At 46.2% G+C, this 20,096-nt stretch overlaps 10 non-coding genes and 7 pseudogenes across 10 annotated transcripts; all 17 read left to right on the plus strand.

The window, feature by feature from the left end:
- Positions 1–313: 313 nt before the first annotated feature.
- Positions 314–504, plus strand: LOC141149991 (U2 spliceosomal RNA). Its single transcript, XR_012246266.1, has one exon. It is a non-coding gene; the product is annotated as a U2 spliceosomal RNA (small nuclear RNA).
- A 1,115-nt stretch (positions 505–1,619) lies between these two features.
- LOC141151280 (U2 spliceosomal RNA) lies at positions 1,620–1,711 on the plus strand (annotated as a pseudogene).
- Positions 1,712–2,503: 792 nt separating this feature from the next.
- Positions 2,504–2,684, plus strand: LOC141150358 (U2 spliceosomal RNA; annotated as a pseudogene).
- A 1,115-nt stretch (positions 2,685–3,799) lies between these two features.
- Positions 3,800–3,990, plus strand: LOC141149273 (U2 spliceosomal RNA). Its single transcript, XR_012245577.1, has one exon. It is a non-coding gene; the product is annotated as a U2 spliceosomal RNA (small nuclear RNA).
- Positions 3,991–5,105: 1,115 nt separating this feature from the next.
- Positions 5,106–5,296, plus strand: LOC141149479 (U2 spliceosomal RNA). Its single transcript, XR_012245774.1, has one exon. It is a non-coding gene; the product is annotated as a U2 spliceosomal RNA (small nuclear RNA).
- Positions 5,297–6,411: 1,115 nt separating this feature from the next.
- On the plus strand, positions 6,412–6,503 carry LOC141151156 (U2 spliceosomal RNA; annotated as a pseudogene).
- Positions 6,504–7,297: 794 nt separating this feature from the next.
- Positions 7,298–7,475, plus strand: LOC141150638 (U2 spliceosomal RNA; annotated as a pseudogene).
- A 1,115-nt stretch (positions 7,476–8,590) lies between these two features.
- Positions 8,591–8,781, plus strand: LOC141149274 (U2 spliceosomal RNA). Its single transcript, XR_012245578.1, has one exon. It is a non-coding gene; the product is annotated as a U2 spliceosomal RNA (small nuclear RNA).
- A 1,115-nt stretch (positions 8,782–9,896) lies between these two features.
- Positions 9,897–10,087, plus strand: LOC141149275 (U2 spliceosomal RNA). Its single transcript, XR_012245579.1, has one exon. It is a non-coding gene; the product is annotated as a U2 spliceosomal RNA (small nuclear RNA).
- A 1,115-nt stretch (positions 10,088–11,202) lies between these two features.
- Positions 11,203–11,393, plus strand: LOC141149276 (U2 spliceosomal RNA). Its single transcript, XR_012245580.1, has one exon. It is a non-coding gene; the product is annotated as a U2 spliceosomal RNA (small nuclear RNA).
- Positions 11,394–12,508: 1,115 nt separating this feature from the next.
- On the plus strand, positions 12,509–12,600 carry LOC141151207 (U2 spliceosomal RNA; annotated as a pseudogene).
- Positions 12,601–13,394: 794 nt separating this feature from the next.
- On the plus strand, positions 13,395–13,572 carry LOC141150639 (U2 spliceosomal RNA; annotated as a pseudogene).
- Positions 13,573–14,687: 1,115 nt separating this feature from the next.
- On the plus strand, positions 14,688–14,878 carry LOC141149277 (U2 spliceosomal RNA). The gene has a single exon (XR_012245581.1). It is a non-coding gene; the product is annotated as a U2 spliceosomal RNA (small nuclear RNA).
- A 1,115-nt stretch (positions 14,879–15,993) lies between these two features.
- On the plus strand, positions 15,994–16,184 carry LOC141149278 (U2 spliceosomal RNA). The gene has a single exon (XR_012245582.1). It is a non-coding gene; the product is annotated as a U2 spliceosomal RNA (small nuclear RNA).
- A 1,115-nt stretch (positions 16,185–17,299) lies between these two features.
- On the plus strand, positions 17,300–17,490 carry LOC141149279 (U2 spliceosomal RNA). Its single transcript, XR_012245583.1, has one exon. It is a non-coding gene; the product is annotated as a U2 spliceosomal RNA (small nuclear RNA).
- A 1,115-nt stretch (positions 17,491–18,605) lies between these two features.
- Positions 18,606–18,697, plus strand: LOC141151208 (U2 spliceosomal RNA; annotated as a pseudogene).
- Positions 18,698–19,486: 789 nt separating this feature from the next.
- On the plus strand, positions 19,487–19,669 carry LOC141150308 (U2 spliceosomal RNA). The gene has a single exon (XR_012246561.1). It is a non-coding gene; the product is annotated as a U2 spliceosomal RNA (small nuclear RNA).
- Positions 19,670–20,096: the final 427 nt, after the last annotated feature.

A 20,096-nucleotide genomic window follows, 5' to 3' on the forward strand; every position in this document is an offset into this window, starting at 1 on the left:
AATCAGGAGCCCTCCTGCTAAGGGTAGACAGCTGCTCGTTCCACCCCACCCCCCGCCTTAATTGGTTCTCCTCCCTTCCAACGGTGTTGAGGCGGGTGGGAACAGCAGGGGGTGAAGGTGCTGTGTTTAAAGAGGTGGAGTTATGCAGATCTAAAACGCGTGGATTGCAGCAGCAGCAAGCCGAAAAGTGCAGGCATGTAAGGGATCTAGAGGTTGACAACATGTCTTCTTAACGGGAGTCCAGGAGCTCATCTCCACAAATGGACTTTTCAGGATCCTTGGGTGGCTCCGTAGTTTGAAACCAATTCTGGTTATCGCTTCTCGGCCTTTTGGCTAAGATCAAGTGTAGTATCTTTTCTTATCAGTTTAATATCTGATACGTCCCCTATCTGGGGACCATATATTAAATGGATTTTTAGAACAGGGAGATGGAAAAAGAGCTTGCTCTGTCCACTCCACGCATTGACCTGGTATTGCAGTATCTCCAGGACCGGTGCACCCCTTCTTTAATGCAGTTTCTAAAATCAGAAAGAATTGAATTCAATGTTTTTTGTTCATTTTGCTTGTTTGTCGGATTTTGGGATGGACTCTTTGGCTTTGCTTTTCTTCTCCTCATTGGATTTTTCATGTTCAAAGTTGCAGAAGCCAGATTACAAGCTCATTTTGGTTCAACTTCAGCAACTGTGCATTGCATTGCCATGTAATGTGATGCAATGCTATCTTTCTAGCTCTCCCTTTTTACTTCCTTTTGGATAAACAGACATATTAGGCAAGCATTTTGGAGCTTTCACCTAAATAACTACAGGTGGTGAGATAAGCTGCACAATATAATTGACCTTTCAGTATATTGTTGCACACACACCATCTATTTAGCAAATGCCCTTGTTATCAACAGCAGCCTTTTAAACTCACCTGAGCTAACAGGTATGTGCGCTGGTTACTCTGCTGCGCTTAAAATTTCTTTTTTGGTTTGCTACAATGCCTTTTCTGAAACGTTGTCTCCTTCTGCTGGAACACTGACTTCTTTCATTTAATGCCTGCAGACTATAAAAGAGAACCCAACCCAAAAAGTTTGGTTGATTAGTCTGTGGCATTCTGTTAAACTGTTGCTTATGGCGGTCTCTGTGAGCTTCTCAGCGACATTCAGCCAGCCAGGTATCCTGCCTGCAGTAGATGGAATGTGGCAATGGAACGCTGGCTGCGCGTGTCATAATAGGCTCTGAGCCTTTATATACCTGTGCACAGCAGCAGCCACCTTCAGTCTGCTGCTGGACAGCCAGCAGCAGCAGCAGCAGGAGAGGTATGTAATCAGGAGCCCTCCTGCTAAGGGTAGACAGCTGCTCGTTCCACCCCACCCCCCGCCTTAATTGGTTCTCCTCCCTTCCAACGGTGTTGAGGCGGGTGGGAACAGCAGGGGGTGAAGGTGCTGTGTTTAAAGAGGTGGAGTTATGCAGATCTAAAACGCGTGGATTGCAGCAGCAGCAAGCCGAAAAGTGCAGGCATGTAAGGGATCTAGAGGTTGACAACATGTCTTCTTAACGGGAGTCCAGGAGCTCATCTCCACAAATGGACTTTTCAGGATCCTTGGGTGGCTCCGTAGTTTGAAACCAATTCTGGTTATCGCTTCTCGGCCTTTTGGCTAAGATCAAGTGTAGTATCTTTCGAAAAGGCGGTTTTGGATGTTGGCCGCCCTAGTAGATTGATACATTATGCACACTGGGGTTTAGGCGCTTGTTAGTACGCCAGGTGGCTAATATAGTCATCTGGTGGAAAGCATGGCCCCCCAGGATCGACGCCATTGGGCCGGGGAAGATCGAAAGCCCGAAGTGTGAAGTGCCCCAGGAGTGGTGACCCTGGGGTGCCTTAACTCACTGGGATTGGGAACCCCACTTGAGTTTATGGCACATTTGCACAAGCACTTCAAATTTTCTTTCTTCGCACACACCCTTATTCCGGGCCTTCTGGCCTTAGGATGGGGAATTTTTCAATTCCCGGTCGAAGGTCCGGGCAGTATTATACTGTGAAACCTTCACTATTTATTTAATTTTTTTGTCACTGTGTGTCCACTTATTCACGTGTGTCCACGTCCTTACTAGGATTTTGTCGGGATGCGGTTCCCTAACGGGTTCCTCTCTTGGCAGGTCTAGGGGGGGAGTGTGTGGCCATCAGGTTCCGCTCCCCCCTGAACCCCCCTGGCTCTCCTCTTTCGGGAGGAGAGCGTTGTTGACTCCCCTCTTCCGGGAGGGGAGCACAGTCTTTTGGCTCCCAGTGCCTTGCTCGGGTGAGAACTCGGGCAGGTATTGGGGGTAAGATTGGGTCGCCTCTGGTTTCGGCTGGAGGTGGCTATTTGTCCCTGTTCCTCGCTGTGGCCTTCTGGCTCGGAGGGACGGGGAATGGTTTGGGGGACCCTTCTCCTTTTGGAGAGGGTTTCAAGAAGACCAGCATCCTAGTGCACTTTTTTTGTGGCACTTGTCACTTTTTTAAGCGCACTCGGGTTTTGTACACGAATTCGGGCTTTCGATAAAAAAAAATCTGTTCTTATCAGTTTAATATCTGATACGTCCCCTATCTGGGGACCATATATTAAATGGATTTTTAGAACAGGGAGATGGAAAAAGAGCTTGCTCTGTCCACTCCACGCATTGACCTGGTATTGCAGTATCTCCAGGACCGGTGCACCCCTTCTTTAATGCAGTTTCTAAAATCAGAAAGAATTGAATTCAATGTTTTTTGTTCATTTTGCTTGTTTGTCGGATTTTGGGATGGACTCTTTGGCTTTGCTTTTCTTCTCCTCATTGGATTTTTCATGTTCAAAGTTGCAGAAGCCAGATTACAAGCTCATTTTGGTTCAACTTCAGCAACTGTGCATTGCATTGCCATGTAATGTGATGCAATGCTATCTTTCTAGCTCTCCCTTTTTACTTCCTTTTGGATAAACAGACATATTAGGCAAGCATTTTGGAGCTTTCACCTAAATAACTACAGGTGGTGAGATAAGCTGCACAATATAATTGACCTTTCAGTATATTGTTGCACACACACCATCTATTTAGCAAATGCCCTTGTTATCAACAGCAGCCTTTTAAACTCACCTGAGCTAACAGGTATGTGCGCTGGTTACTCTGCTGCGCTTAAAATTTCTTTTTTGGTTTGCTACAATGCCTTTTCTGAAACGTTGTCTCCTTCTGCTGGAACACTGACTTCTTTCATTTAATGCCTGCAGACTATAAAAGAGAACCCAACCCAAAAAGTTTGGTTGATTAGTCTGTGGCATTCTGTTAAACTGTTGCTTATGGCGGTCTCTGTGAGCTTCTCAGCGACATTCAGCCAGCCAGGTATCCTGCCTGCAGTAGATGGAATGTGGCAATGGAACGCTGGCTGCGCGTGTCATAATAGGCTCTGAGCCTTTATATACCTGTGCACAGCAGCAGCCACCTTCAGTCTGCTGCTGGACAGCCAGCAGCAGCAGCAGCAGGAGAGGTATGTAATCAGGAGCCCTCCTGCTAAGGGTAGACAGCTGCTCGTTCCACCCCACCCCCCGCCTTAATTGGTTCTCCTCCCTTCCAACGGTGTTGAGGCGGGTGGGAACAGCAGGGGGTGAAGGTGCTGTGTTTAAAGAGGTGGAGTTATGCAGATCTAAAACGCGTGGATTGCAGCAGCAGCAAGCCGAAAAGTGCAGGCATGTAAGGGATGTAGAGGTTGACAACATGTCTTCTTAACGGGAGTCCAGGAGCTCATCTCCACAAATGGACTTTTCAGGATCCTTGGGTGGCTCCGTAGTTTGAAACCAATTCTGGTTATCGCTTCTCGGCCTTTTGGCTAAGATCAAGTGTAGTATCTGTTCTTATCAGTTTAATATCTGATACGTCCCCTATCTGGGGACCATATATTAAATGGATTTTTAGAACAGGGAGATGGAAAAAGAGCTTGCTCTGTCCACTCCACGCATTGACCTGGTATTGCAGTATCTCCAGGACCGGTGCACCCCTTCTTTAATGCAGTTTCTAAAATCAGAAAGAATTGAATTCAATGTTTTTTGTTCATTTTGCTTGTTTGTCGGATTTTGGGATGGACTCTTTGGCTTTGCTTTTCTTCTCCTCATTGGATTTTTCATGTTCAAAGTTGCAGAAGCCAGATTACAAGCTCATTTTGGTTCAACTTCAGCAACTGTGCATTGCATTGCCATGTAATGTGATGCAATGCTATCTTTCTAGCTCTCCCTTTTTACTTCCTTTTGGATAAACAGACATATTAGGCAAGCATTTTGGAGCTTTCACCTAAATAACTACAGGTGGTGAGATAAGCTGCACAATATAATTGACCTTTCAGTATATTGTTGCACACACACCATCTATTTAGCAAATGCCCTTGTTATCAACAGCAGCCTTTTAAACTCACCTGAGCTAACAGGTATGTGCGCTGGTTACTCTGCTGCGCTTAAAATTTCTTTTTTGGTTTGCTACAATGCCTTTTCTGAAACGTTGTCTCCTTCTGCTGGAACACTGACTTCTTTCATTTAATGCCTGCAGACTATAAAAGAGAACCCAACCCAAAAAGTTTGGTTGATTAGTCTGTGGCATTCTGTTAAACTGTTGCTTATGGCGGTCTCTGTGAGCTTCTCAGCGACATTCAGCCAGCCAGGTATCCTGCCTGCAGTAGATGGAATGTGGCAATGGAACGCTGGCTGCGCGTGTCATAATAGGCTCTGAGCCTTTATATACCTGTGCACAGCAGCAGCCACCTTCAGTCTGCTGCTGGACAGCCAGCAGCAGCAGCAGCAGGAGAGGTGTGTAATCAGGAGGCCTCCTGCTAAGGGTAGACAGCTGCTCGTTCCACCCCACCCCCCGCCTTAATTGGTTCTCCTCCCTTCCAACGGTGTTGAGGCGGGTGGGAACAGCAGGGGGTGAAGGTGCTGTGTTTAAAGAGGTGGAGTTATGCAGATCTAAAACGCGTGGATTGCAGCAGCAGCAAGCCGAAAAGTGCAGGCATGTAAGGGATCTAGAGGTTGACAACATGTCTTCTTAACGGGAGTCCAGGAGCTCATCTCCACAAATGGACTTTTCAGGATCCTTGGGTGGCTCCGTAGTTTGAAACCAATTCTGGTTATCACTTCTCGGCCTTTTGGCTAAGATCAAGTGTAGTATCTGTTCTTATCAGTTTAATATCTGATACGTCCCCTATCTGGGGACCATATATTAAATGGATTTTTAGAACAGGGAGATGGAAAAAGAGCTTGCTCTGTCCACTCCACGCATTGACCTGGTATTGCAGTATCTCCAGGACCGGTGCACCCCTTCTTTAATGCAGTTTCTAAAATCAGAAAGAATTGAATTCAATGTTTTTTGTTCATTTTGCTTGTTTGTCGGATTTTGGGATGGACTCTTTGGCTTTGCTTTTCTTCTCCTCATTGGATTTTTCATGTTCAAAGTTGCAGAAGCCAGATTACAAGCTCATTTTGGTTCAACTTCAGCAACTGTGCATTGCATTGCCATGTAATGTGATGCAATGCTATCTTTCTAGCTCTCCCTTTTTACTTCCTTTTGGATAAACAGACATATTAGGCAAGCATTTTGGAGCTTTCACCTAAATAACTACAGGTGGTGAGATAAGCTGCACAATATAATTGACCTTTCAGTATATTGTTGCACACACACCATCTATTTAGCAAATGCCCTTGTTATCAACAGCAGCCTTTTAAACTCACCTGAGCTAACAGGTATGTGCGCTGGTTACTCTGCTGCGCTTAAAATTTCTTTTTTGGTTTGCTACAATGCCTTTTCTGAAACGTTGTCTCCTTCTGCTGGAACACTGACTTCTTTCATTTAATGCCTGCAGACTATAAAAGAGAACCCAACCCAAAAAGTTTGGTTGATTAGTCTGTGGCATTCTGTTAAACTGTTGCTTATGGCGGTCTCTGTGAGCTTCTCAGCGACATTCAGCCAGCCAGGTATCCTGCCTGCAGTAGATGGAATGTGGCAATGGAACGCTGGCTGCGCGTGTCATAATAGGCTCTGAGCCTTTATATACCTGTGCACAGCAGCAGCCACCTTCAGTCTGCTGCTGGACAGCCAGCAGCAGCAGCAGCAGGAGAGGTATGTAATCAGGAGCCCTCCTGCTAAGGGTAGACAGCTGCTCGTTCCACCCCACCCCCCGCCTTAATTGGTTCTCCTCCCTTCCAACGGTGTTGAGGCGGGTGGGAACAGCAGGGGGTGAAGGTGCTGTGTTTAAAGAGGTGGAGTTATGCAGATCTAAAACGCGTGGATTGCAGCAGCAGCAAGCCGAAAAGTGCAGGCATGTAAGGGATCTAGAGGTTGACAACATGTCTTCTTAACGGGAGTCCAGGAGCTCATCTCCACAAATGGACTTTTCAGGATCCTTGGGTGGCTCCGTAGTTTGAAACCAATTCTGGTTATCGCTTCTCGGCCTTTTGGCTAAGATCAAGTGTAGTATCTTTTGAAAAGGCGGTTTTGGATGTTGGCCGCCCTAGTAGATTGATACATTATGCACACTGGGGTTTAGGCGCTTGTTAGTACGCGAGGTGGCTAATATAGTCATCTGGTGGAAAGCATGGCCCCCCAGGATCGACGCCATTGGGCCGGGGAAGATCGAAAGCCCGAAGTGTGAAGTGCCCCAGGAGTGGTGACCCTGGGGTGCCTTAACTCACTGGGATTGGGAACCCCACTTGAGTTTATGGCACATTTGCACAAGCACTTCAAATTTTCTTTCTTCGCACACACCCTTATTCCGGGCCTTCTGGCCTTAGGATGGGGAATTTTTCAATTCCCGGTCGAAGGTCCGGGCAGTATTATACTGTGAAACCTTCACTATTTATTTAATTTCTTTGTCACTGTGTGTCCACTTATTCACGTGTGTCACGTCCTACTAGGATTTTGTCGGGATGCGGTTCCCTTACGGGTTCCTCTCTTGGCAGGTCTAGGGGGGGAGTGTGTGGCCATCAGGTTCCGCTCCCCCCTGAACCCCCCTGGCTCTCCTCTTTCGGGAGGAGAGCGTTGTTGGCTCCTCTCTTCCGGGAGGGGAGCACAGTCTTTGGCTTCCAGTGCCTTGCTCGAGTGAGAACTCGGGCAGGTGCTGGGGGTAAGATTGGGTCGCCTCTGGCTTCGGCTGGAGGTGGCTTTTTGTCCCTGTTCCTCGCTGTGGCCTTTTGGCTCGGAGGGACGGGGAATGGTTTGGGGGACCCTTCTCCTTTTGGAGAGGGTTTCAAGAAGACCAGCATCCTAGTGCACTTTTTTTGTGGCACTTGTCACTTTTTTAAGCGCACTCGGGTTTTGTACACGAATTCGGGCTTTCAAAAATAAAAAAAATCTGTTCTTATCAGTTTAATATCTGATACGTCCCCTATCTGGGGACCATATATTAAATGGATTTTTAGAACAGGGAGATGGAAAAAGAGCTTGCTCTGTCCACTCCACGCATTGACCTGGTTTTGCAGTATCTCCAGGACCGGTGCACCCCTTCTTTAATGCAGTTTCTAAAATCAGAAAGAATTGAATTCAATGTTTTTTGTTCATTTTGCTTGTTTGTCGGATTTTGGGATGGACTCTTTGGCTTTGCTTTTCTTCTCCTCATTGGATTTTTCATGTTCAAAGTTGCAGAAGCCAGATTACAAGCTCATTTTGGTTCAACTTCAGCAACTGTGCATTGCATTGCCATGTAATGTGATGCAATGCTATCTTTCTAGCTCTCCCTTTTTACTTCCTTTTGGATAAACAGACATATTAGGCAAGCATTTTGGAGCTTTCACCTAAATAACTACAGGTGGTGAGATAAGCTGCACAATATAATTGACCTTTCAGTATATTGTTGCACACACACCATCTATTTAGCAAATGCCCTTGTTATCAACAGCAGCCTTTTAAACTCACCTGAGCTAACAGGTATGTGCGCTGGTTACTCTGCTGCGCTTAAAATTTCTTTTTTGGTTTGCTACAATGCCTTTTCTGAAACGTTGTCTCCTTCTGCTGGAACACTGACTTCTTTCATTTAATGCCTGCAGACTATAAAAGAGAACCCAACCCAAAAAGTTTGGTTGATTAGTCTGTGGCATTCTGTTAAACTGTTGCTTATGGCGGTCTCTGTGAGCTTCTCAGCGACATTCAGCCAGCCAGGTATCCTGCCTGCAGTAGATGGAATGTGGCAATGGAACGCTGGCTGCGCGTGTCATAATAGGCTCTGAGCCTTTATATACCTGTGCACAGCAGCAGCCACCTTCAGTCTGCTGCTGGACAGCCAGCAGCAGCAGCAGCAGGAGAGGTATGTAATCAGGAGCCCTCCTGCTAAGGGTAGACAGCTGCTCGTTCCACCCCACCCCCCGCCTTAATTGGTTCTCCTCCCTTCCAACGGTGTTGAGGCGGGTGGGAACAGCAGGGGGTGAAGGTGCTGTGTTTAAAGAGGTGGAGTTATGCAGATCTAAAACGCGTGGATTGCAGCAGCAGCAAGCCGAAAAGTGCAGGCATGTAAGGGATCTAGAGGTTGACAACATGTCTTCTTAACGGGAGTCCAGGAGCTCATCTCCACAAATGGACTTTTCAGGATCCTTGGGTGGCTCCGTAGTTTGAAACCAATTCTGGTTATCGCTTCTCGGCCTTTTGGCTAAGATCAAGTGTAGTATCTGTTCTTATCAGTTTAATATCTGATACGTCCCCTATCTGGGGACCATATATTAAATGGATTTTTAGAACAGGGAGATGGAAAAAGAGCTTGCTCTGTCCACTCCACGCATTGACCTGGTATTGCAGTATCTCCAGGACCGGTGCACCCCTTCTTTAATGCAGTTTCTAAAATCAGAAAGAATTGAATTCAATGTTTTTTGTTCATTTTGCTTGTTTGTCGGATTTTGGGATGGACTCTTTGGCTTTGCTTTTCTTCTCCTCATTGGATTTTTCATGTTCAAAGTTGCAGAAGCCAGATTACAAGCTCATTTTGGTTCAACTTCAGCAACTGTGCATTGCATTGCCATGTAATGTGATGCAATGCTATCTTTCTAGCTCTCCCTTTTTACTTCCTTTTGGATAAACAGACATATTAGGCAAGCATTTTGGAGCTTTCACCTAAATAACTACAGGTGGTGAGATAAGCTGCACAATATAATTGACCTTTCAGTATATTGTTGCACACACACCATCTATTTAGCAAATGCCCTTGTTATCAACAGCAGCCTTTTAAACTCACCTGAGCTAACAGGTATGTGCGCTGGTTACTCTGCTGCGCTTAAAATTTCTTTTTTGGTTTGCTACAATGCCTTTTCTGAAACGTTGTCTCCTTCTGCTGGAACACTGACTTCTTTCATTTAATGCCTGCAGACTATAAAAGAGAACCCAACCCAAAAAGTTTGGTTGATTAGTCTGTGGCATTCTGTTAAACTGTTGCTTATGGCGGTCTCTGTGAGCTTCTCAGCGACATTCAGCCAGCCAGGTATCCTGCCTGCAGTAGATGGAATGTGGCAATGGAACGCTGGCTGCGCGTGTCATAATAGGCTCTGAGCCTTTATATACCTGTGCACAGCAGCAGCCACCTTCAGTCTGCTGCTGGACAGCCAGCAGCAGCAGCAGCAGGAGAGGTATGTAATCAGGAGCCCTCCTGCTAAGGGTAGACAGCTGCTCGTTCCACCCCACCCCCCGCCTTAATTGGTTCTCCTCCCTTCCAACGGTGTTGAGGCGGGTGGGAACAGCACGGGGTGAAGGTGCTGTGTTTAAAGAGGTGGAGTTATGCAGATCTAAAACGCGTGGATTGCAGCAGCAGCAAGCCGAAAAGTGCAGGCATGTAAGGGATCTAGAGGTTGACAACATGTCTTCTTAACGGGAGTCCAGGAGCTCATCTCCACAAATGGACTTTTCAGGATCCTTGGGTGGCTCCGTAGTTTGAAACCAATTCTGGTTATCGCTTCTCGGCCTTTTGGCTAAGATCAAGTGTAGTATCTGTTCTTATCAGTTTAATATCTGATACGTCCCCTATCTGGGGACCATATATTAAATGGATTTTTAGAACAGGGAGATGGAAAAAGAGCTTGCTCTGTCCACTCCACGCATTGACCTGGTATTGCAGTATCTCCAGGACCGGTGCACCCCTTCTTTAATGCAGTTTCTAAAATCAGAAAGAATTGAATTCAATGTTTTTTGTTCATTTTGCTTGTTTGTCGGATTTTGGGATGGACTCTTTGGCTTTGCTTTTCTTCTCCTCATTGGATTTTTCATGTTCAAAGTTGCAGAAGCCAGATTACAAGCTCATTTTGGTTCAACTTCAGCAACTGTGCATTGCATTGCCATGTAATGTGATGCAATGCTATCTTTCTAGCTCTCCCTTTTTACTTCCTTTTGGATAAACAGACATATTAGGCAAGCATTTTGGAGCTTTCACCTAAATAACTACAGGTGGTGAGATAAGCTGCACAATATAATTGACCTTTCAGTATATTGTTGCACACACACCATCTATTTAGCAAATGCCCTTGTTATCAACAGCAGCCTTTTAAACTCACCTGAGCTAACAGGTATGTGCGCTGGTTACTCTGCTGCGCTTAAAATTTCTTTTTTGGTTTGCTACAATGCCTTTTCTGAAATGTTGTCTCCTTCTGCTGGAACACTGACTTCTTTCATTTAATGCCTGCAGACTATAAAAGAGAACCCAACCCAAAAAGTTTGGTTGATTAGTCTGTGGCATTCTGTTAAACTGTTGCTTATGGCGGTCTCTGTGAGCTTCTCAGCGACATTCAGCCAGCCAGGTATCCTGCCTGCAGTAGATGGAATGTGGCAATGGAACGCTGGCTGCGCGTGTCATAATAGGCTCTGAGCCTTTATATACCTGTGCACAGCAGCAGCCACCTTCAGTCTGCTGCTGGACAGCCAGCAGCAGCAGCAGCAGGAGAGGTATGTAATCAGGAGCCCTCCTGCTAAGGGTAGACAGCTGCTCGTTCCACCCCACCCCCCGCCTTAATTGGTTCTCCTCCCTTCCAACGGTGTTGAGGCGGGTGGGAACAGCAGGGGGTGAAGGTGCTGTGTTTAAAGAGGTGGAGTTATGCAGATCTAAAACGCGTGGATTGCAGCAGCAGCAAGCCGAAAAGTGCAGGCATGTAAGGGATCTAGAGGTTGACAACATGTCTTCTTAACGGGAGTCCAGGAGCTCATCTCCACAAATGGACTTTTCAGGATCCTTGGGTGGCTCCGTAGTTTGAAACCAATTCTGGTTATCGCTTCTCGGCCTTTTGGCTAAGATCAAGTGTAGTATCTGTTCTTATCAGTTTAATATCTGATACGTCCCCTATCTGGGGACCATATATTAAATGGATTTTTAGAACAGGGAGATGGAAAAAGAGCTTGCTCTGTCCACTCCACGCATTGACCTGGTATTGCAGTATCTCCAGGACCGGTGCACCCCTTCTTTAATGCAGTTTCTAAAATCAGAAAGAATTGAATTCAATGTTTTTTGTTCATTTTGCTTGTTTGTCGGATTTTGGGATGGACTCTTTGGCTTTGCTTTTCTTCTCCTCATTGGATTTTTCATGTTCAAAGTTGCAGAAGCCAGATTACAAGCTCATTTTGGTTCAACTTCAGCAACTGTGCATTGCATTGCCATGTAATGTGATGCAATGCTATCTTTCTAGCTCTCCCTTTTTACTTCCTTTTGGATAAACAGACATATTAGGCAAGCATTTTGGAGCTTTCACCTAAATAACTACAGGTGGTGAGATAAGCTGCACAATATAATTGACCTTTCAGTATATTGTTGCACACACACCATCTATTTAGCAAATGCCCTTGTTATCAACAGCAGCCTTTTAAACTCACCTGAGCTAACAGGTATGTGCGCTGGTTACTCTGCTGCGCTTAAAATTTCTTTTTTGGTTTGCTACAATGCCTTTTCTGAAACGTTGTCTCCTTCTGCTGGAACACTGACTTCTTTCATTTAATGCCTGCAGACTATAAAAGAGAACCCAACCCAAAAAGTTTGGTTGATTAGTCTGTGGCATTCTGTTAAACTGTTGCTTATGGCGGTCTCTGTGAGCTTCTCAGCGACATTCAGCCAGCCAGGTATCCTGCCTGCAGTAGATGGAATGTGGCAATGGAACGCTGGCTGCGCGTGTCATAATAGGCTCTGAGCCTTTATATACCTGTGCACAGCAGCAGCCACCTTCAGTCTGCTGCTGGACAGCCAGCAGCAGCAGCAGCAGGAGAGGTATGTAATCAGGAGCCCTCCTGCTAAGGGTAGACAGCTGCTCGTTCCACCCCACCCCCCGCCTTAATTGGTTCTCCTCCCTTCCAACGGTGTTGAGGCGGGTGGGAACAGCAGGGGGTGAAGGTGCTGTGTTTAAAGAGGTGGAGTTATGCAGATCTAAAACGCGTGGATTGCAGCAGCAGCAAGCCGAAAAGTGCAGGCATGTAAGGGATCTAGAGGTTGACAACATGTCTTCTTAACGGGAGTCCAGGAGCTCATCTCCACAAATGGACTTTTCAGGATCCTTGGGTGGCTCCGTAGTTTGAAACCAATTCTGGTTATCGCTTCTCGGCCTTTTGGCTAAGATCAAGTGTAGTATCTTTCGAAAAGGCGGTTTTGGATGTTGGCCGCCCTAGTAGATTGATACATTATGCACACTGGGGTTTAGGCGCTTGTTAGTACGCCAGGTTCCTAATATAGTCATCTGGTGGAAAGCATGGCCCCCCAGGATCGACGCCATTGGGCCGGGGAAGATCGAAAGCCCGAAGTGTGAAGTGCCCCAGGAGTGGTGACCCTGGGGTGCCTTAACTCACTGGGATTGGGAACCCCACTTGAGTTTATGGCACATTTGCACAAGCACTTCAAATTTTCTTTCTTCGCACACACCCTTATTCCGGGCCTTCTGGCCTTAGGATGGGGAATTTTTCAATTCCCGGTCGAAGGTCCGGGCAGTATTATACTGTGAAACCTTCACTATTTATTTAATTTCTTTGTCACTGTGTGTCCACTTATTCACGTGTGTCACGTCCTACTAGGATTTTGTCGGGATGCGGTTCCCTTACGGGTTCCTCTCTTGGCAGGTCTAGGGGGGGAGTGTGTGGCCATCAGGTTCCGCTCCCCCCTGAACCCCCCTGGCTCTCCTCTTTCGGGAGGAGAGCGTTGTTGGCTCCTCTCTTCCGGGAGGGGAGCACAGTCTTTGGCTTCCAGTGCCTTGCTCGAGTGAGAACTCGGGCAGGTGCTGGGGGTAAGATTGGGTCGCCTCTGGCTTCGGCTGGAGGTGGCTTTTTGTCCCTGTTCCTCGCTGTGGCCTTTTGGCTCGGAGGGACGGGGAATGGTTTGGGGGACCCTTCTCCTTTTGGAGAGGGTTTCAAGAAGACCAGCATCCTAGTGCACTTTTTTTGTGGCACTTGTCACTTTTTTAAGCGCACTCGGGTTTTGTACACGAATTCGGGCTTTCAAAAATAAAAAAAATCTGTTCTTATCAGTTTAATATCTGATACGTCCCCTATCTGGGGACCATATATTAAATGGATTTTTAGAACAGGGAGATGGAAAAAGAGCTTGCTCTGTCCACTCCACGCATTGACCTGGTTTTGCAGTATCTCCAGGACCGGTGCACCCCTTCTTTAATGCAGTTTCTAAAATCAGAAAGAATTGAATTCAATGTTTTTTGTTCATTTTGCTTGTTTGTCGGATTTTGGGATGGACTCTTTGGCTTTGCTTTTCTTCTCCTCATTGGATTTTTCATGTTCAAAGTTGCAGAAGCCAGATTACAAGCTCATTTTGGTTCAACTTCAGCAACTGTGCATTGCATTGCCATGTAATGTGATGCAATGCTATCTTTCTAGCTCTCCCTTTTTACTTCCTTTTGGATAAACAGACATATTAGGCAAGCATTTTGGAGCTTTCACCTAAATAACTACAGGTGGTGAGATAAGCTGCACAATATAATTGACCTTTCAGTATATTGTTGCACACACACCATCTATTTAGCAAATGCCCTTGTTATCAACAGCAGCCTTTTAAACTCACCTGAGCTAACAGGTATGTGCGCTGGTTACTCTGCTGCGCTTAAAATTTCTTTTTTGGTTTGCTACAATGCCTTTTCTGAAACGTTGTCTCCTTCTGCTGGAACACTGACTTCTTTCATTTAATGCCTGCAGACTATAAAAGAGAACCCAACCCAAAAAGTTTGGTTGATTAGTCTGTGGCATTCTGTTAAACTGTTGCTTATGGCGGTCTCTGTGAGCTTCTCAGCGACATTCAGCCAGCCAGGTATCCTGCCTGCAGTAGATGGAATGTGGCAATGGAACGCTGGCTGCGCGTGTCATAATAGGCTCTGAGCCTTTATATACCTGTGCACAGCAGCAGCCACCTTCAGTCTGCTGCTGGACAGCCAGCAGCAGCAGCAGCAGGAGAGGTATGTAATCAGGAGCCCTCCTGCTAAGGGTAGACAGCTGCTCGTTCCACCCCACCCCCCGCCTTAATTGGTTCTCCTCCCTTCCAACGGTGTTGAGGCGGGTGGGAACAGCAGGGGGTGAAGGTGCTGTGTTTAAAGAGGTGGAGTTATGCAGATCTAAAACGCGTGGATTGCAGCAGCAGCAAGCCGAAAAGTGCAGGCATGTAAGGGATCTAGAGGTTGACAACATGTCTTCTTAACGGGAGTCCAGGAGCTCATCTCCACAAATGGACTTTTCAGGATCCTTGGGTGGCTCCGTAGTTTGAAACCAATTCTGGTTATCGCTTCTCGGCCTTTTGGCTAAGATCAAGTGTAGTATCTGTTCTTATCAGTTTAATATCTGATACGTCCCCTATCTGGGGACCATATATTAAATGGATTTTTAGAACAGGGAGATGGAAAAAGAGCTTGCTCTGTCCACTCCACGCATTGACCTGGTATTGCAGTATCTCCAGGACCGGTGCACCCCTTCTTTAATGCAGTTTCTAAAATCAGAAAGAATTGAATTCAATGTTTTTTGTTCATTTTGCTTGTTTGTCGGATTTTGGGATGGACTCTTTGGCTTTGCTTTTCTTCTCCTCATTGGATTTTTCATGTTCAAAGTTGCAGAAGCCAGATTACAAGCTCATTTTGGTTCAACTTCAGCAACTGTGCATTGCATTGCCATGTAATGTGATGCAATGCTATCTTTCTAGCTCTCCCTTTTTACTTCCTTTTGGATAAACAGACATATTAGGCAAGCATTTTGGAGCTTTCACCTAAATAACTACAGGTGGTGAGATAAGCTGCACAATATAATTGACCTTTCAGTATATTGTTGCACACACACCATCTATTTAGCAAATGCCCTTGTTATCAACAGCAGCCTTTTAAACTCACCTGAGCTAACAGGTATGTGCGCTGGTTACTCTGCTGCGCTTAAAATTTCTTTTTTGGTTTGCTACAATGCCTTTTCTGAAACGTTGTCTCCTTCTGCTGGAACACTGACTTCTTTCATTTAATGCCTGCAGACTATAAAAGAGAACCCAACCCAAAAAGTTTGGTTGATTAGTCTGTGGCATTCTGTTAAACTGTTGCTTATGGCGGTCTCTGTGAGCTTCTCAGCGACATTCAGCCAGCCAGGTATCCTGCCTGCAGTAGATGGAATGTGGCAATGGAACGCTGGCTGCGCGTGTCATAATAGGCTCTGAGCCTTTATATACCTGTGCACAGCAGCAGCCACCTTCAGTCTGCTGCTGGACAGCCAGCAGCAGCAGCAGCAGGAGAGGTATGTAATCAGGAGCCCTCCTGCTAAGGGTAGACAGCTGCTCGTTCCACCCCACCCCCCGCCTTAATTGGTTCTCCTCCCTTCCAACGGTGTTGAGGCGGGTGGGAACAGCACGGGGTGAAGGTGCTGTGTTTAAAGAGGTGGAGTTATGCAGATCTAAAACGCGTGGATTGCAGCAGCAGCAAGCCGAAAAGTGCAGGCATGTAAGGGATCTAGAGGTTGACAACATGTCTTCTTAACGGGAGTCCAGGAGCTCATCTCCACAAATGGACTTTTCAGGATCCTTGGGTGGCTCCGTAGTTTGAAACCAATTCTGGTTATCGCTTCTCGGCCTTTTGGCTAAGATCAAGTGTAGTATCTGTTCTTATCAGTTTAATATCTGATACGTCCCCTATCTGGGGACCATATATTAAATGGATTTTTAGAACAGGGAGATGGAAAAAGAGCTTGCTCTGTCCACTCCACGCATTGACCTGGTATTGCAGTATCTCCAGGACCGGTGCACCCCTTCTTTAATGCAGTTTCTAAAATCAGAAAGAATTGAATTCAATGTTTTTTGTTCATTTTGCTTGTTTGTCGGATTTTGGGATGGACTCTTTGGCTTTGCTTTTCTTCTCCTCATTGGATTTTTCATGTTCAAAGTTGCAGAAGCCAGATTACAAGCTCATTTTGGTTCAACTTCAGCAACTGTGCATTGCATTGCCATGTAATGTGATGCAATGCTATCTTTCTAGCTCTCCCTTTTTACTTCCTTTTGGATAAACAGACATATTAGGCAAGCATTTTGGAGCTTTCACCTAAATAACTACAGGTGGTGAGATAAGCTGCACAATATAATTGACCTTTCAGTATATTGTTGCACACACACCATCTATTTAGCAAATGCCCTTGTTATCAACAGCAGCCTTTTAAACTCACCTGAGCTAACAGGTATGTGCGCTGGTTACTCTGCTGCGCTTAAAATTTCTTTTTTGGTTTGCTACAATGCCTTTTCTGAAACGTTGTCTCCTTCTGCTGGAACACTGACTTCTTTCATTTAATGCCTGCAGACTATAAAAGAGAACCCAACCCAAAAAGTTTGGTTGATTAGTCTGTGGCATTCTGTTAAACTGTTGCTTATGGCGGTCTCTGTGAGCTTCTCAGCGACATTCAGCCAGCCAGGTATCCTGCCTGCAGTAGATGGAATGTGGCAATGGAACGCTGGCTGCGCGTGTCATAATAGGCTCTGAGCCTTTATATACCTGTGCACAGCAGCAGCCACCTTCAGTCTGCTGCTGGACAGCCAGCAGCAGCAGCAGCAGGAGAGGTATGTAATCAGGAGCCCTCCTGCTAAGGGTAGACAGCTGCTCGTTCCACCCCACCCCCCGCCTTAATTGGTTCTCCTCCCTTCCAACGGTGTTGAGGCGGGTGGGAACAGCAGGGGGTGAAGGTGCTGTGTTTAAAGAGGTGGAGTTATGCAGATCTAAAACGCGTGGATTGCAGCAGCAGCAAGCCGAAAAGTGCAGGCATGTAAGGGATCTAGAGGTTGACAACATGTCTTCTTAACGGGAGTCCAGGAGCTCATCTCCACAAATGGACTTTTCAGGATCCTTGGGTGGCTCCGTAGTTTGAAACCAATTCTGGTTATCGCTTCTCGGCCTTTTGGCTAAGATCAAGTGTAGTATCTGTTCTTATCAGTTTAATATCTGATACGTCCCCTATCTGGGGACCATATATTAAATGGATTTTTAGAACAGGGAGATGGAAAAAGAGCTTGCTCTGTCCACTCCACGCATTGACCTGGTATTGCAGTATCTCCAGGACCGGTGCACCCCTTCTTTAATGCAGTTTCTAAAATCAGAAAGAATTGAATTCAATGTTTTTTGTTCATTTTGCTTGTTTGTCGGATTTTGGGATGGACTCTTTGGCTTTGCTTTTCTTCTCCTCATTGGATTTTTCATGTTCAAAGTTGCAGAAGCCAGATTACAAGCTCATTTTGGTTCAACTTCAGCAACTGTGCATTGCATTGCCATGTAATGTGATGCAATGCTATCTTTCTAGCTCTCCCTTTTTACTTCCTTTTGGATAAACAGACATATTAGGCAAGCATTTTGGAGCTTTCACCTAAATAACTACAGGTGGTGAGATAAGCTGCACAATATAATTGACCTTTCAGTATATTGTTGCACACACACCATCTATTTAGCAAATGCCCTTGTTATCAACAGCAGCCTTTTAAACTCACCTGAGCTAACAGGTATGTGCGCTGGTTACTCTGCTGCGCTTAAAATTTCTTTTTTGGTTTGCTACAATGCCTTTTCTGAAACGTTGTCTCCTTCTGCTGGAACACTGACTTCTTTCATTTAATGCCTGCAGACTATAAAAGAGAACCCAACCCAAAAAGTTTGGTTGATTAGTCTGTGGCATTCTGTTAAACTGTTGCTTATGGCGGTCTCTGTGAGCTTCTCAGCGACATTCAGCCAGCCAGGTATCCTGCCTGCAGTAGATGGAATGTGGCAATGGAACGCTGGCTGCGCGTGTCATAATAGGCTCTGAGCCTTTATATACCTGTGCACAGCAGCAGCCACCTTCAGTCTGCTGCTGGACAGCCAGCAGCAGCAGCAGCAGGAGAGGTATGTAATCAGGAGCCCTCCTGCTAAGGGTAGACAGCTGCTCGTTCCACCCCACCCCCCGCCTTAATTGGTTCTCCTCCCTTCCAACGGTGTTGAGGCGGGTGGGAACAGCAGGGGGTGAAGGTGCTGTGTTTAAAGAGGTGGAGTTATGCAGATCTAAAACGCGTGGATTGCAGCAGCAGCAAGCCGAAAAGTGCAGGCATGTAAGGGATCTAGAGGTTGACAACATGTCTTCTTAACGGGAGTCCAGGAGCTCATCTCCACAAATGGACTTTTCAGGATCCTTGGGTGGCTCCGTAGTTTGAAACCAATTCTGGTTATCGCTTCTCGGCCTTTTGGCTAAGATCAAGTGTAGTATCTTTCGAAAAGGCGGTTTTGGATGTTGGCCGCCCTAGTAGATTGATACATTATGCACACTGGGGTTTAGGCGCTTGTTAGTACGCCAGGTTCCTAATATAGTCATCTGGTGGAAAGCATGGCCCCCCAGGATCGACGCCATTGGGCCGGGGAAGATCGAAAGCCCGAAGTGTGAAGTGCCCCAGGAGTGGTGACCCTGGGGTGCCTTAACTCACTGGGATTGGGAACCCCACTTGAGTTTATGGCACATTTGCACAAGCACTTCAAATTTTTTTTCTTCGCACACACCCTTATTCCGGGCCTTCTGGCCTTAGGATGGGGAATTTTTCAATTCCCGGTCGAAGGTCCGGGCAGTATTATACTGTGAAACCTTCACTATTTATTTAATTTCTTTGTCACTGTGTGTCCACTTATTCACGTGTGTCACGTCCTACTAGGATTTTGTCGGGATGCGGTTCCCTTACGGGTTCCTCTCTTGGCAGGTCTAGGGGGGGAGTGTGTGGCCATCAGGTTCCGCTCCCCCCTGAACCCCCCTGGCTCTCCTCTTTCGGGAGGAGAGCGTTGTTGGCTCCCCTCTTCCGGGAGGGGAGCACAGTCTTTGGCTCCCAGTGCCTTGCTCGGGTGAGAACTCGGGCAGGTGCTGGGGGTAAGATTGGGTCGCCTCTGGCTTCGGCTGGAGGTGGCTTTTTGTCCCTGTTCCTCGCTGTGGCCTTTTGGCTCGGAGGGACGGGGAATGGTTTGGGGGACCCTTCTCCTTTTGGAGAGGGTTTCAAGAAGACCAGCATCCTAGTGCACTTTTTTTGTGGCACTTGTCACTTTTTTAAGCGCACTCGGGTTTTGTACACGAATTCGGGCTTTCGATAAAAAAAAAAATCTGTTCTTATCAGTTTAATATCTGATACGTCCCCTATCTGGGGACCATATATTAAATGGATTTTTAGAACAGGGAGATGGAAAAAGAGCTTGCTCTGTCCACTCCACGCATTGACCTGGTATTGCAGTATCTCCAGGACCGGTGCACCCCTTCTTTAATGCAGTTTCTAAAATCAGAAAGAATTGAATTCAATGTTTTTTGTTCATTTTGCTTGTTTGTCGGATTTTGGGATGGACTCTTTGGCTTTGCTTTTCTTCTCCTCATTGGATTTTTCATGTTCAAAGTTGCAGAAGCCAGATTACAAGCTCATTTTGGTTCAACTTCAGCAACTGTGCATTGCATTGCCATGTAATGTGATGCAATGCTATCTTTCTAGCTCTCCCTTTTTACTTCCTTTTGGATAAACAGACATATTAGGCAAGCATTTTGGAGCTTTCACCTAAATAACTACAGGTGGTGAGATAAGCTGCACAATATAATTGACCTTTCAGTATATTGTTGCACACACACCATCTATTTAGCAAATGCCCTTGTTATCAACAGCAGCCTTTTAAACTCACCTGAGCTAACAGGTATGTG

This window comes from Phyllobates terribilis, unplaced genomic scaffold (genome assembly GCF_046119375.1).
Source record: "Phyllobates terribilis strain yellow unplaced genomic scaffold, ASM4611937v1 Scaffold_5__5_contigs__length_657084704, whole genome shotgun sequence".
Lineage (NCBI taxonomy): Eukaryota > Metazoa > Chordata > Amphibia > Anura > Dendrobatidae > Phyllobates > Phyllobates terribilis.